Genomic DNA, 15,295 nt, shown 5'->3' with positions numbered 1-15,295 from the left:
CCCACGTGGGGCTCACAGTCTTAATCCCCATTTTACAGATGAAGTAACTGAGGCACAGAGAAGTTAAGTGACTTGCCCACAGTCACATAGCTGACAAGTGGCAGAGCTGGGATGGAGCGTCAGGTCCATTGCGATGTGGAATTCACCAACAGGATAGTAATAATTTGGTAGCCTATTAAGCATTTATTATGAGCTGAGGTAGATACAAGACAATCACAAAGGACATGGTCCCTGTCCTATGTGGGGCTCACCACCTAAGATGTAGGGAGAGCAGGTACTATCCCCATTTTACAAATAAGGAAAATTAATCTCAGAGAGGTCAAGCGACTTCCCCAAGGTAACCCAGCAGGCAAGTGAAGGAGCTGGAACTTGAACCTGGAACTCCTGATTCCCAGAGCCATGCTCTTTCTATTAGGCCAAACTGCTCCCCCCAGAAGTACCTGACAGGAAAGATTGTTTGGAATGGTTCCCCACCTCCAGGAAAGAGAATGGCTGCTGGTCACCAAGGGCCAGAGCTAGTCCTTGGCTTCTGTAACTCAAGGAATTGAGGGCAAGAAACACCGGCCACGGCAGGAATCAGAAGAATAAAGACAGAAGCTCGCGGTTGCCTGAGGTAAAACCATCCCTGCCTCGAGATTTCTAGCCCACAGCGTGTGAGCAAGAAAGGCATGTCATGGTGGGTTATGGGGTGGGTGGTGATGCAGCTCTCTGGCACCACCATTGCCAGGTTCTCAGTGATGTTAATTACTTCCCCTCCCACCCCCTGGCACCTTCTCCATCCTCCCAGGTCTCAGTGGGCATCCAGTGCCCTCCAGGATAGAAGCAAATAGCCCGGGGACACTAGCAGGTGTCCCAGGCAGTGCTCCCGCCTTTGTCACACACATAGCACAATGTGATGTCATCACAGGGTGAACCCCATGATGTCACCAGGTCACATGAGGCAGCAGCACTCTGTGCTTCTGCCACCCTGAGACTGCCATCAGATGTCCTGTTGAGATTGACTGGGTCAGTTATGGAATTGAGAGACGAGTAAACTGAACAGGACCCAGGTTCCCAGTGTGTACAAATGGCATCAATGAGATCCCACTGCAACGGTGTCTGGTTATTCCACTGCTCACTTTAATCCCTAGATCTTAACTGCCTCTCCCCCTATTCTCAGGCTCCCAGAGACAAAGCCTAATACCCGCAGGATCAGGAAATAGGCTTTACTCTTTCCTAGATTAGGCGTTATTCCTGGACTCTTCCCAAATCCAGACTTCAACCCAACACCTGGAGGAGGACACCAAAATGGCCCTAATAATGTTGGTATTTGTTAAGCGCTTACTATGTGCCGAGCACTGTTCTAAGCGCTGGGGTAGACATAGGGGAATCAGGTTGTCCCACGTGGGGCTCACAGTCTTAATCCCCATTTTACAGATGAGGGAACTGAGGCACAGAGAAGTTAAGTGACTTGCCCACAGTCACACAGCCGACAAGTGGCAGAGCTGGGATTCGAACTCATGAGCCCTGACTCCAAAGCCCATGCTCTTTCCACTGAGCCACGCTGCTTCTAGTCATACCCATACCCATACCCATTCCTTCACCCTGTCAAACTCTGAGGAGCCAGCAATAATCCCACTTGCCCCAAGACCGCAGCGGAAAACACTGAATCTTTGCCTCAGTGGGCCCTCCCAAAGACCCTTGAGACACAAAGTACCACCCAGTTCTATACAGCAGCACTAAATACTTCAAGTTGACAGGGTACTATATGCTCTGCTAAAGCACTCGGGGCAAAGCAGGATGTTCCTTGTCCTCGGAACTAGCAGTGAGGTGGAGGCAGAGGGTGTCTTTATGTTGTGATGTTTCAACTCTCTTTTTATATCTGTTACCAGTCCCCTCACCCCTTATTTTGAGATTGTGAATCCCTTGAGGGAACGACTGCGTCCCATTCTCACCTGTGTATTCACCTGTGTATTCTCTCCAGGTGCTTAGTACAGGGCTCTGCACACAGTGTTTAATAAGCACTATTACTACTATGACTATTTCCCAGAGCCTTTCAAGACCGGGGAGCCTGAGGAATGAAAGGTGACCAGGGCTCCCTTTTCCGACTCGGTCCGATTTCCCAGAGTTGTGCATTCCCCCAGCCAGTGATTTATGGCAGAGGTAAGTTCTAATCACCTTCCTGCCTGATCATCTGTTTCTTTAGATTTACATCAAAAACTCATCTACAGCAGTCCAAAACTCTCTGTAGTAATAATAATAATTATTATTATGGTATTTGTTAAATGCTTACTTTGTGCCAGGCACTGTTCTAAACACTGGGGCAGATACAAGCTAATCAGGTTGGACACAGTCCCTGTCCCACATAGTGCTCCCATTTTACAGATCATGGAACTAAAGCACAGAGAAGTTAAGTGACTTACTCGAGGTCACACAGCAGAGAAGTGGGAGTGCGGGGATTAGAACCCAGGTCCTTTGACTCCCAGGCCTGTGCTCTAGCCACTATCCCATGGAAGTCCACCAAGCCACCTAGCCAGGGATTTCCCTGGACATCCCGAAACACCTCTACTGGCCAGGAGGCTGGGGCAATAAGAATTTCTGGGGGAAATTGATCGCTTGTTAACCGTCAGATCCAAAGAAAGAACCTGGAGTTCTCCTTCTGGAGTGGGACAGAACTCATTTACTGAAGGTAGCGACCCATTTTAAATAGGGTGAAATTCAATGAGAGCCATTCAGACCAGTATTACTTCTTATCAATACCACCAGTTCAATGTCTGAACTGAAAATTCACATATTTCTCTGTATCCTGTGTTTGCAGATGCAGCCTTCTGCTCCTGTTCATCCATTGATTTGAATATTTATACTTCAATAAGGACTTCAATATTTGCTCACCAAAAGGATTTTAAAACTTCCGTGCACCAGATTTAAATGGTTCTCAGTCTGTAGTTGATTTCTTTGTCTGAGCCCTTGATTCATCCAAAAAGGTCAAGATTGCTAACTCCAAGAGAACTGTCTTAGAAAGTCATCAAGGTTCAAATTTCTTCTCTGCTCCCCCAAACGGTTTAAAACTTATGTCTGAACCCATGGAGTAGGGACATCAAAAACAACAACTGAGATGCTAGCAGGAAGTCACCAGGTCAGCACATTTCCAAAAGGCATAGAGAAGAGCCTTACCTTGACTCCTTACCAATAGAGCATCAACATTGAAAGGTTCTCAGAGCAACAGTAGCAGAAGGCATACAAAAAGCCTAACCTCCTAATACTAATGGTTTCCTCAGGACTAAGAAAAGTGCCTTTATTGCTTAGAGAGTCCCCAAATGAAATTCCCATAGTCCTCTGCTGTAGTCCTACCATTCTGACAGACATGAGATGCCTGTGAGGATACATAGCTGTCTTTCAGGCTCCACGAGTGCAGGTGTGGCTGGCAAAGCCAATGAGGGACCCATAGCCTCAAACCACACACACAACCCAAGATTGTTGTCTATACAGAGCTAGGTCGAGATGATCAGATTACTCGACAGCTCCATATGGTCCTGATTGAATTAACTGAGCGAGGCTGGGTCAGAGGCAGAGATGGAATCTGCCAGCTTCAGCATATATTCAGATCTGGGGGAGGGGGGGATTTTGCTACAGCCTGAAAAGACGCCAACTGAAATCCCTGACATACATGACACAAAATATTGTCTGAAATTTCCTAGGTGGCATTTTTCTTCGAAGGAACCAGCTTTCGTTTAGCAAAATTTGGACAAATCGGCCCAAGTTCCAAAGTAACAGCTATGACAGATTCTTCCGTGCCATTAGATTGCAAATGTTTCATCTCCTGGCCTATTATCTCGCACAGAATGTGAACCTCTCTACCCCTGCCCCCCATCATCGGCAAACAGCAGTCCTGAAATTTCTATGTTACTAGGTTATAATTATTTGGTTCACACCCTGATGGATTAAAGCTCTGACTAACTTTGCCTCTTGCTAGTACTGAAAAAGCCAATAATCTTCCTGTGATTGTCTTTCAGACTTAACTAACTACTCTCAGAAAGAAGGCAAAGAAGTTTAAAGGGTTTCTGCTCATAAACATCTTAACAATTAATTTTGATGACTTGAGTGCTTTCAGTTGTTCAACCTGTTAAAAGAGAAATCTTTCTTACTCACCAGTCTGTGTTCCATTTTCAGTTCTCGCCTGGTGCCATATTGGGCATCTTCCTGTCTTGTGTTTTCTGCCTTGTTATCTATCTGCAAGCATGGACCATGTTCTTCCTAGGGAGAATTTGTTGGCAACTTTAAGATACGCATATTGTCATTGATAATAAATCCAGTTACTACTTATTTTACTCAACAACAAATAATTACTTTTATGGTACTTGTTAAGCTCTATGTGTCAAACATTGTTCTAAGTCCTGGGATATGTACAAGGTAAATAGTTCAGACATGGGCCTCACAGTCTAAGTAGGAAAGAGAATAGGTATTTAATCCCCATTTTACAACTGAGGAAACTGGGGCACAGAGCAGTTAAATGAATTGCCCAAGGTCACACAGCAAGCAACTGGCAGAGCTGGAATTAGATATGCCCTCTGATTCCCAGGCCCATGGTCTTTCCACTAGGCCATGTTGCTTCTATTTACAAAATTTAACTACACAAAAAAAAAGTGGGTCCCTTTTACACTCTTATCTTGCTGCTTGTGCTCTCTCCCATATGCCTGCCTGAATCACCAGTAAAGCTTTCTTAAAGGGTACAATATCTTTACACAGGCTGGGTAATTGACTGATGAGGATTTTAATTTGGATTTGTCAGAAATGAATTAGCTAAACCCAGAGGAAAGTGATGAGAATGGGGTGCGGGTGTGGGTGTGTTTCGGGGTAGGTGGGGGTCTTAACTCAAAGAGAGACAAAAATTCTAGTGTTTGAATGACCTAAAATTTTAGCGGGCAGTTGGGACATTAATAGAAAGAACCAAATGGAGAGAGGAATTAGGAAAAAGCCACATCCAAAATGCTTCCTGGTCTTTGAAAAAAGTTCCACAGGGACAGAAACACACCAGATTAGGCCAAGGCAGGAGAGAGGCCACTCTGGTTAAACCACAGCCTGAGTAGAGATGATGATGATAAAAAAATGTGTTAATCATTCACTACTTGCCAAGCACTGTACTAGTGCTGGGGTATTTACAAGATAATCAGGTTGGGCACAGTCCATTTCCCAAATGGGGTTTACATCTTAATCTCCATTTTACAGATGAGAGACTGTAAGCCTGTGGTGGGCAGGGATTGTCTTTACTGCTGTACTTTAAGCGCTTAGTACAGTGTTCTGCACACAGTAAGCACTCAGTAAATATGATTGAACTGAATAAGAGGCACAGAGAAGTTAAGTGACTCGCCCAAGATCACACAGCAGACAAGTGACAGAATTGGGAATAGAACCCAGATCTTTTTTGCCATCAGTCCCATGCTCTATCTTCTAGGCCACACTGCTTCTCAATTTAAAGTTTAAGATTCAGTGTTCTTATAAGATTTTAGCTATTGCTAGGAGGGTCTGTCACACTAGATTTTAGTAAAGCCTTTGATTCTGTCCCACCAAACAACCTATAAATAAGTTGGGAAATAATTATTTTGCTCCTTGGGCTGGTCAGATAACCACCTAGAGAGGGTTAGTGGAGCAGACTGCCAGAGGACCTAATCCATGTTTCTTTCTGTTCAATATTTTTAACGTTCAAAGCTTTGAGATAGTGGACCTTTCCCTAGGGATGCATGAGATTAATAAGAATAAAAGTGTTTAGACACTATGTTTTAATAATAATAATGTTGGTATTTGTTAAGTGCTTACTTTGTGCCAAGCACTGTTCTAGCGCTGGGGTAGACACAGGGGAATCAGGTTGTCCCACGTGGGGCTCACAGTCCTAATCCCCATTTTACAGATGAGGTAACTGAGGCACGGAGAAGTTAAGTGACTTGCCCACAGTCACACAGCTGACGAGTGGCAGAGCCGGGATTCAAACCCATAACCTCTGACTCCAAAGCCCGTGCTTTTTCCACTGAGCCACACTGCTTCAAGCCCTGGGGTAGAAACAAAATCATATCATAGACGAAGTCTCTGTGCAAGCAGGGCTCATAGACTAAGAGGGAGGTACAGCAAGGATCTTATTCTCATTTTGCAGGTGAGGGAACTGAGGCAAAGGGAAGCCAAGTAACTTTTCCAAGGTCCCAGAGCAGGCAGGTGGTGGAGCTGGGATTAGAAACCCGGCCTCCCGACTCCCAGCCTTGTGCTCTTTCCAATAGGCCATGCTGTGATTTCTGCAGGTCTGGAAGATTGGGTCGTTGCAGTGTAAATGCAGTAATGGCACTGATAGAATTAGTCGATTTGGGGTTTGCAGTGAACTATATTTTTTGCTTAGGAGAACCCTAAACTCTAACAGGCAATTATCCCTAGTGCCATGGTCTCTTAGAGGATTTCACCAAGAACAGCAGCAACATGAAACCATTAAGTCACAGTACACTTGCAATTAGGTTGCATATGCCAGCACAGACTGTCAAGTCTGCAGTGCAGTTTGACTTGAAATGGGATTAGTGCCCTGCATCATGACATTTCTCTAGATTTCTTTGTTTATGCAGGTTTGCCACCAACTAGTGGTGATTTAATTCCCTCCAGCACAAGTGTCTCCACTAGAAAAAGATTGTGGTCAGGTGAATACCAGCAGACATGCTGGCCAGGGCAGTTTTGGAACACCCTCCTCTAGCACAGTGAGTTTGGGGGTTTTTTTAATGGTATTTAAGCACTTACTATATGTCAAGCACTGGTCTAGGCGCTAGGGTAGATACAAGTCAATCATGTGGAATGAAGTCCCCACCCAACATGGATGGGGCTCACAGTCCAGGCAAGTCCAAAAAGGTATTCAATCCCCATTTTATCCATGAGGCAAGTGAAGTAACAAGAAGTGAGTTGCCCAAGGTCACAGAGCTGGCAAAGTTGAATTAAAACGCAGGTCCTGATTTCCAGACCCATACTCTTTCCACGAGGCCATTCATTCAATCATATTTGAGCATTTACTCTGTGCAAAGCACTTTACTAAGCACTTGGGAGAGTACAATACAACCACACACTCCCTGCCCAAAATGAGCTCACAGTCTAGAGAAGGAGACATATTAATAGACAAATGTTTGACATTTTTATTTTGTTTTTTTAAATATAGGTAAGACCCACTTTCATTCTTCACCCAAACTAGATTGTGTAGCTGCCTGAGGCCTGGAGTTCTGATATGTATTTCTACTTCAGCATCTATGCTTGTCACACAGTAAGTGCCTAACAGATACCACATCAAACAAACCCAGACTTTATTGTATGATATTCAGAAAATCTCTACCAACTTATCCATATTAGTTAACCCACTGATGACACATGGTATTCATTCAATCATAATTTTTGAACGCTTACTGTGGGCAGAGCACTGTACTAAGTTTGGGAAAGTACAATACAACAGTGACACTCCCTGCCCATAACAAGCTCACAATCTAGGGTGGAAAAAACAGACAACAGTACAAATCAAATTACAGATATATATGCAAGTGCTTTGGGTCTGGGGGTGTGGTGGGGAGAGCAAAGGGATAAGATTACAGATATGTACATATGGGCTTTGGTGCTGGGAGGGGGGGAAAAGAACAAGGGGATAAATAAAATTACAGAAACCTACACAAATGCTTTGGGGCTGAGATGTTGAGAAGAGGAAAGGCAGCAAGTCAGGGCAACACATGGGAGTGGGAGATGAGGACAAGTGGGACAGTCTTGGAAGGCCTCTTGGAGGAGATGTGCCTTCAATAAGACCTTGGAGTGGGGGAAGAGTGGTACGACACAGTTTCTGGAATTTGAATCAAACCAGGGGAACAGGATGCGGTGTGCCAGGTCCTTGAACAATAAGAGATTAACAGAGAATGTTAAAATCCAGTTCTACTTACAATGCCAGACCTCCCGAGTTTTCTCATTTGGCCTTTTCACAGGGCCACCTGCACAGCTCCTGTTCATAGCTGACACGCAGTCCACCGCTCCTGTGCTGCCTCAGCCTATATAGCTAAATGGCACATTTAATATTAATAGCACTTCACTTGCCATCATTTGCTGCTTAATGAGTTGCTGTAGATGATCTTCGGTACTCTTAATATTCTGGATTAGCTGGGCTCCACTGATTTCCCTCTCCCAGCTCAGTCAGGCGATAATAGTCCAGGCCACAGCTCCACAGGCTCTTTATGGGGAGGTGGGGAGAGGTGACCTACCAGGCAAGTGACCCCTCCCAAGGGCCACCAGGCTGACCCTCTCTCCTCTGCTTGGGCAGAACGAGCCTAAACCCGTAGGGGCGACCAGGCTGGTGGCCATGAAGCCAATTCCGCAGGCCCTCGGGGCGGATTTGGGGAATGGTTAGGGGCCAAAACTGGTGCAGGGGGGCTTTGGGCCCACCACACCCCTAGATGAGGCCCACTTGTCTGCTTTCAGAATCTTCTAGAAGTGAAAGGAGATGGCTGACCCTCTGGGGGGTATCTTCCTGGCTTCTTTATGAGGTGGGGCTTCCACAATGCATCACCGTTGGGGGGGGGGGTGGAGGTGAGGAATTCAGCACGAGGAAACCAGATCCCGGGGGCGGGGCCGAGGCCACTCAGCTCATCCTCCGCCCTCAGCTGAGGCTCAGCAATCATTTACACTCCTTTCTACCTCTCTTTTGCTTTCTCTCTGCCTTTTATGCTCTTCGCTTTTTCCTCTCCTTTGATTTTGCCTGTCCTTTTTCCTGTCTCCTTTTTTTCTCCTTTTACTCTCTCCCCTTTTTTAACTTCTTTCCCTCCTTTCTCTCCTGTTACTTTCTTTTCCTTTTCTCCTTTTATCTCCCCTTTTACTCTGTTTTTTGCCTTTTTTCTTTCTGTCCCTTTTACTCACTCCTTTTATTTTTACTCTTTTACACGCTCCCTTTTTTACTCTCTTTTTTTTCCCCCTTTGTCTTTTCTCTCCCTTTTACTCTCCTTTTATTTTTTCCTCTTTTTTCCTCTCGTCTTCTTTCCCTTTTCTCCTCTCCCTTTACTTATTTTATCTTTCTCCTCCTTTTACTCTCTCCTTCTATTTCCTCCTTTGTTCTTTTTTCTTTCCTCATTTTCGCCATTTTTTCCTCTCTCCCTTTATTCTTTTTGTCACCGTATTTTCTCTTTCTCTTTTTTCCTCTCTCTGTCTCTATTTTTCTCTCTCTTTTCATGTCTCCCATTCCTTCTCCCTCTCCCTCTCCAGAATTTCCTGGAGCCAACCAAGACCACCTTCTTCAGCCTAAGAGCCACGGCTGAATGTGCAGAACACCAGGAATCAATCAATCGTATTTATTGATCCAGGAATCTTCATATTTTCAAGGTATTTCACAAAATCTGACAAATCTTCATGACCCCTATAAAGCACGTTCATTTTTTTTTTCTTTTGTAGTTGGGTCACCTGTAGCCCAACAAGGTTAAGTGGCCTTTCTTTGAGTGATAAATGGCCAGTAGTAGAGCTAAAGAATTCTCAAGACCCAGCACATGTTCCACATGCCAGTTTCTCCTCAGGCTGAGAGAAAATGTGTGTATCACAATGTCTGCCATTACCCTACCTCCCCTCTGTGGCTTCTCTAACATGGCTCTCCCACTGCCCGTGTGAGGCTTCATGTCTTAGCCCTCCTTTAGGCCCCAGCACCTCCCCTTCCTCTCTCCCACCACCTCATTTACCCCTGTGGCGTCTCCCCTTACATTCAGGTTTTAAGAGGACCCTTTTCTGTTGGTTATAATTCAATTTAAGGTGGTTGAGATGTGCCACTGAAAATATTTAGCTCATTGTAGGCAGGGAAGGTGTTTATTGTTGTATTGTACTCCCCTAAGCGCTTAGTACAGTGCTCAGCACACAGTAAGTGCTCAATAGATACGATCGAATGAATTTGCCTTGTAAGCTTGTTGTGGGGAATGCATCTATCAATATTCCAAGCGCTTAGTACAGTGCTCTGCACACATTAAGTGCTTAATAAATGCTATTGAATAAATATTGTAGTAACTGTACTAATACTGTACCCTGCAAAGACCATAGTAGAGTGGTCTGTACACAGTGAGCGCTCAATAAAATACCTTTGATTAGTCATTTTTGGATTTTGGAAGTGTTTTGTATCAAGGTGTTCTTCTGATTATCTGTGATTTTAGATCACCTTTGCTAAAGCTTTGACTCATAAAAACCTTTGACTCAGAGGAGCAGCGTGGCTTAGTGGAAAGACCCTGGGCTTCGGAGTCAGGGGTCATGGGTTCAACTCCCGGCTCTACCACTTGTCAGCTGTGTGACTGTGGGCAAGTCACTTCACTTCCCTGTGCCTCAGTTCCCTCATCTGTAAAATGGGGATTAACGGTGAGCCTCACGTGGGACAACCTGATTACCCTGTATCTACCCCAGAGCTTAGAACAGTGCTCTGCACATAGTAAGCGCTTAACAAATACCAACATCATTATTATTATTATTATGAAAATTTGAGTAATGGCTGAACATTTTAATAATAAAACTGAACCACAACGTGCCCATTTAAGTGGGGAGGAAAAATAATCTCCCTGACTCTGCAACAAAGCTTCAAGGAGATATTTTTCACTGCAACTGAGCATAATAGCATTCTCTCATTTTTATGACACTGTCTTGTTCTTGGGTATTCCATTCTCAAGTGGTGATTGTTCTCCATTGATGCCAAGTTTGTAAAGCAGTGCACAAACCAAATTCAGGAGCACTTGCTGAAGTCAAGTCAGTGTTAAAACCTGCTGATGTTTCTCCAATGAGGCTTGTTGATGTAGCTAAGCCTGGTCTACGGTTCAGAGGGTCATGGTCTAGGATGGTGTCCACCAAAGCTATTATATTTTCGAAATATTTTCACACAGTAAGTGTTCATTGAATACCACTGATTGACAGGATCAGTTGCATAATAAGTCAGCAGAACCTCAAAGTATTCAGAGCACCTTCCTTCTTCCTTCCATCCCCCCCCACTTCCTCCTAGGTGTAAATCTGTGCATAATGTAAGCGTGGGAAGGCATTTTGTTCTCCAGATTATAATAATAATGGTATTTGTTTAGCGCTAACTATGTGCCAGGCACTCTACTAAGTGTTGGGGTGGATACAGATTGGGTTGGACACAGTCCTTGTCCCACGTGTGGCTCACTGTCTCAATCCCCATTTTACAGATGAGATACTTGAGGCCCAGAGAAGTGAAGTGACTTGCCCAAGGTCACATAGCAGACAAGTGGCAGAGCGGGATTAGAACCTATGACCTTCTGATTCCCAGGCCCAAGCTGTATCCACTACATCATGCTACTTATCTAAATAATAGATAAACCAGAGGCAGGAGACATTCATTTGCCTCTGAGGATTTACTATAGCCCCAGCTTCCTTCTTCCAGGGAGCAGAATGTGCTTTGATGAGCAGATCGGCAAGTACCAACCTGCAATGCTGAGTCAGTCAAAGAGGAGTGGGACTCCCAACCCAAAGCTTTTGGGCCAGGGACTGGCCTAGTGGATAGAGCACGGGCCTGGGAGTCAGAAGGACCTGGGTTCTAATCACCGGTCCACCACTTGTCTGCTGTGTGTCGTTGGGCAAGACACTTCACTTCTTTCTGCCTCAGTTACCTCATCTGTAAAATGGGAATTAAGACTGTGAGCCCTGTATGAGACAGGGACTGTGTCCAACCTGGTTAGCTTGTACCCGTCCCAGAGCTTAGTACAGTGCCTGGCACATAGTAAGTGCTTAACAAATGCCAGGGAGGAAAGAAATCACACATAGTGGTTGAAATACAAGTTCTGTACACCATTCGGCTCAGAGAAATTGCTCCAACTCAATAAGAGTGTTTGGCCTGATATTAGCTATTTCAGAGACATGCCCAGCCTTATCTGAAACGATCCTTAGGAATCTGATATCCATGAAAAACGTGGTAAATAATTAATTCAGTTGTAAAAATACATAAATTATAAGAATGAAACCCAATTGATCTCAGTGTTGCATAACTGGCTCTGTTTTCAGTTTTGTGGACAGCGAGAGGAAAATCACATTTATCTAAATTAACATGCATTGATTTAGGTGGAAATGAATTAGCGTAGTCTAACATCTGGGCTCGGGGAGAAAAACTCAGTAACGAAGTAATGCAAAATGATTTTATCAACTGTAGCAGAAACAGAATTTTACAATCCAGGGCCTTTTTATTGCAGATGATGCCTACCACCTATTTTTCAATATCATGCTATTTTCATTCTCGCTGTATTGTCATGTTTTCTTCTTTGATTCACTTTGACCAAAGGCTGGATATCCTGCATATAAACTTGTCTTTTGTTGTTTCCCATTCGTTGCATAAATAGTGAATTAACTTCGGCTGGTTGACAAATTTTAGTGGTTTCGTTTAAATCTCTTTCATCTACTGGCAGCCCCTTTTTCCATTTGTCCACATTTCCTAGTCCCAGCAACACACAGAGAGATGCAATTCCACTGTGATCTTTGATCATGAAAGGCAGATGTACAGAAGCAATTATGGATCTTAAATATTTTCTGTAATGAAGAAATCTGCTAACATTTGAGCATTTGACTTAAATTCTTCAGCAGTAGTAGATAGCTTACTGACGCTGCAACTGCCATCTGCTATCTTGCATGAAACTTAAATTTTTCCATTGTCCTCTACTGATTCTTTGGCAAATGGTAGTTCTGAAATTTCTGGTTATAGTTATTTGTACTCCAAAAAATTAAAGCTAATTATAATGAGACAACATCTTCCCTTTCTTCTGATTTGTCCCCTTTTGCTCCAAGGAGCTAGTGAAACTCTTCTCAGAATCATTTCCAGTCCTGGGGGGCATTTTTCATGCATTTCCAAATCTCAAGGTGCTGCCTTTGCTCATCAATCCACTGCCTCTCATTTCACCCCTGGAATCATGCTGTGTGTTTTTGCTGATAATCAAACCCCTCACTGCATGTTTTATAAACAGAAAATTATTTATTTATGTGATTTAATTATTTACAAATTAGTGCATCTCATGGTCTTTCCTGCTGTTCTCTCAGACCTGTTGTACCTCTCCCCTCCCTCAAAGTTTATTGTGGTGACCTTGCATACTTTGGGAAGAGATACAGGCTCAAAAAAGTCCCTAATTAAAAAGGGAAAAAATGGTCCTTAGCATGGTGTGCGTGTCTGTGTGTGTGCGCTCATTCTCTCAATGTTATCGAAGGGCTTTCGGTTTTCATCTTTAATAAGAAACCTACTTGAGACATGGGTACGCACCTGCATGGAAAATAGTTTGTTGGAGTAAATAAGTTAAATTGGAATAATACTTTTCCTAAAAGGATGAGGTAGGGAAGTGGGAGAGTGTCAATCTTCATACCTGAAACAGAAGAACAAATTCAGGTCAGAAATAAGACTAAGAAGACCCCAAAGATTTCTTTAGGAATTCATGGGAGAATTCAGAATAATCTGGAATATATCTAGTTGCTAATGAGAACTCAGAGAAAGGCATGTGGACTCATCAGTACACTTCAGGAATAGGTTCTGAAGAGCAGGTTTGACTCAGGCCCAAGATAGCATTAAGCCCAAAAGTGACCATCTTTGTCACATACTGTTTGTCAGGCATTCTCATGGGCTTTGCATTGGGACAGGGTGGCCATTTGTCAGGATTTATACTGGACAATCCTTTTTCACCTAGTACAGCCATGTCCATTGTGAATACAGCAGCTAGTGTGGCCCTGTTCAGCACTGGATGGATGACTTTAGGCTGGGTATTTTTATTTTCTCCCTGACAGTATACTACAAATTCAGGGCAATTCGGTGAAGAACATTTTCATGTGTCCCTGTAAAACCAGTATATTACATTATGTAACCCACGTAACACACATAATGTGCCATGTATCTGTTTTTTCTGAGTTGGCAAAGGGGTGTCTGGTTTTCTCAAGAGTGTCAGTGGCCACTCTACTTTGCCCCTCCGCTTGGAGTTTATGTTCTGAGCACCGCTAGGAGAATAGGTGGCTGAGGTTCACGACAACTGAGAATGTCCATACCCATTGGAATCCTGAAATACTGGTGGAGTTCTTTATCTGGGAGAAGTTGAAAGCCAACATCACTTGGGTAAAGGTGTTCTTACTTTACAATAGGGTCGTATTTTGTGCTGCGCAGATCCAAAGAAAGAGAACCTGATTTTACATCATAAAAGGAAGTTTTGTTTCTAGACTACACTGCACAGTGTAAGCCCTCCATAAATAATAATAATTGCGGTATTTGTTTAGCACCTACTATGTGCCAGGCACTGTGCCCGAGTAGATACAAGATTATTGGGTTGGAAATAGTCCCAGTCCCACATGGGGCTCAGATTCTTAATCTCCATTTTACAAAAGAGGAAACTGAGGCACAGAGAAGTGAAGTGACTCGCAAGATCACACAGCAGACATGTGACAGAGCAGGATTAGAACCCAGATCCTCTGACTCCCAGACCCATGCTCTTTCAACTAGGCCACACTGCTTCCCAAATAAATTCATTGATTGATTAAAAATGAACTGCTGACTTGTATTGCAAATTCTAAGGGCAGGTTCCTATGAGGTCGTGAGATATTGTTAGATTGTTGGTATATTGTACTCTCCCAAGTGCTTAGTACAGTGCTTTGCACACAGTAAGCATTCAAATAAGATTAAATATTCCAGGTAATGATCATAAAAAAGTAATTATAATGATAATGGTATTTAGTAAGTATTTGGTATTTGGTAAGTGATTACTATGTGCCCAACACAGAGGTAAAATGTCAGGAACAAAAACTGAGCCTTGAGCCATCGAACCTCTTAGGGAAGCATGGAGAGAACAATATTATTTGCCAGCATTCCCGAGCTCAGAGATCAAAGAATCGTCTTTCACTCGATACTGGGGTTGAAGTCCAAGAAAAGGCATCAAAGTGAAGGGATTTTTTTTTTCCCATGGTTAGGGAGGGAGGTGGGTTTAGATGAAAAAAGAAAAAAAAGTGTAAAGCAAAGTTGTGATCGACCACTGCACTCTAGTTCCTGAATAGTCAAGGAGCTTGAAGTTGGGGCTTAAATATATATATAACATATATATGTATATAATATATGTTAAAATATATATATATATATTTTATAGTGAAATGGAGGCATGCCTACTGCCAGCTAGGATGAACTGCTCTGACAGCTAATTTGGATCATTTAGGAGGGAACCTCACTTTTTCCTCAGATATCTGGGAAATTTGTCTAAAAGTGGGGATCTGGCTGTCTGCTTTGTACAGATAATTGTGGCTTGGGAAGGCCAGGCTGAGAGAAGCAATTTTAAATTTAAAGGGAAAAAAG

The 15,295-nt window shown here is 43.5% G+C and overlaps 1 long non-coding RNA gene across 1 annotated transcript in view; it reads right to left on the bottom strand.

The window, feature by feature from the left end:
* Positions 1–8,455, bottom strand: part of LOC114805460 — a 69,970-nt gene extending 61,515 nt beyond the window's left edge. Inside the window, exons 1-2 of the long non-coding RNA XR_003753436.2 lie at positions 7,917–8,455; positions 4,129–4,233 (exon numbers count right to left, since the gene is read on the bottom strand). This is a non-coding gene — a long non-coding RNA (uncharacterized LOC114805460). The remainder of the gene's footprint in view (positions 1–4,128; positions 4,234–7,916) is intronic.
* Between the last annotated feature and the right edge of the window lie 6,840 nt (positions 8,456–15,295).

The sequence above is a fragment of the Ornithorhynchus anatinus genome, chromosome 18, assembly GCF_004115215.2.
Source record: "Ornithorhynchus anatinus isolate Pmale09 chromosome 18, mOrnAna1.pri.v4, whole genome shotgun sequence".
Classification (NCBI taxonomy): Eukaryota; Metazoa; Chordata; class Mammalia; order Monotremata; family Ornithorhynchidae; genus Ornithorhynchus; species Ornithorhynchus anatinus.
The sequence above is the reverse complement of the archived record's forward strand: the minus strand, read 5'-3'. Positions and strand labels throughout refer to the sequence as shown.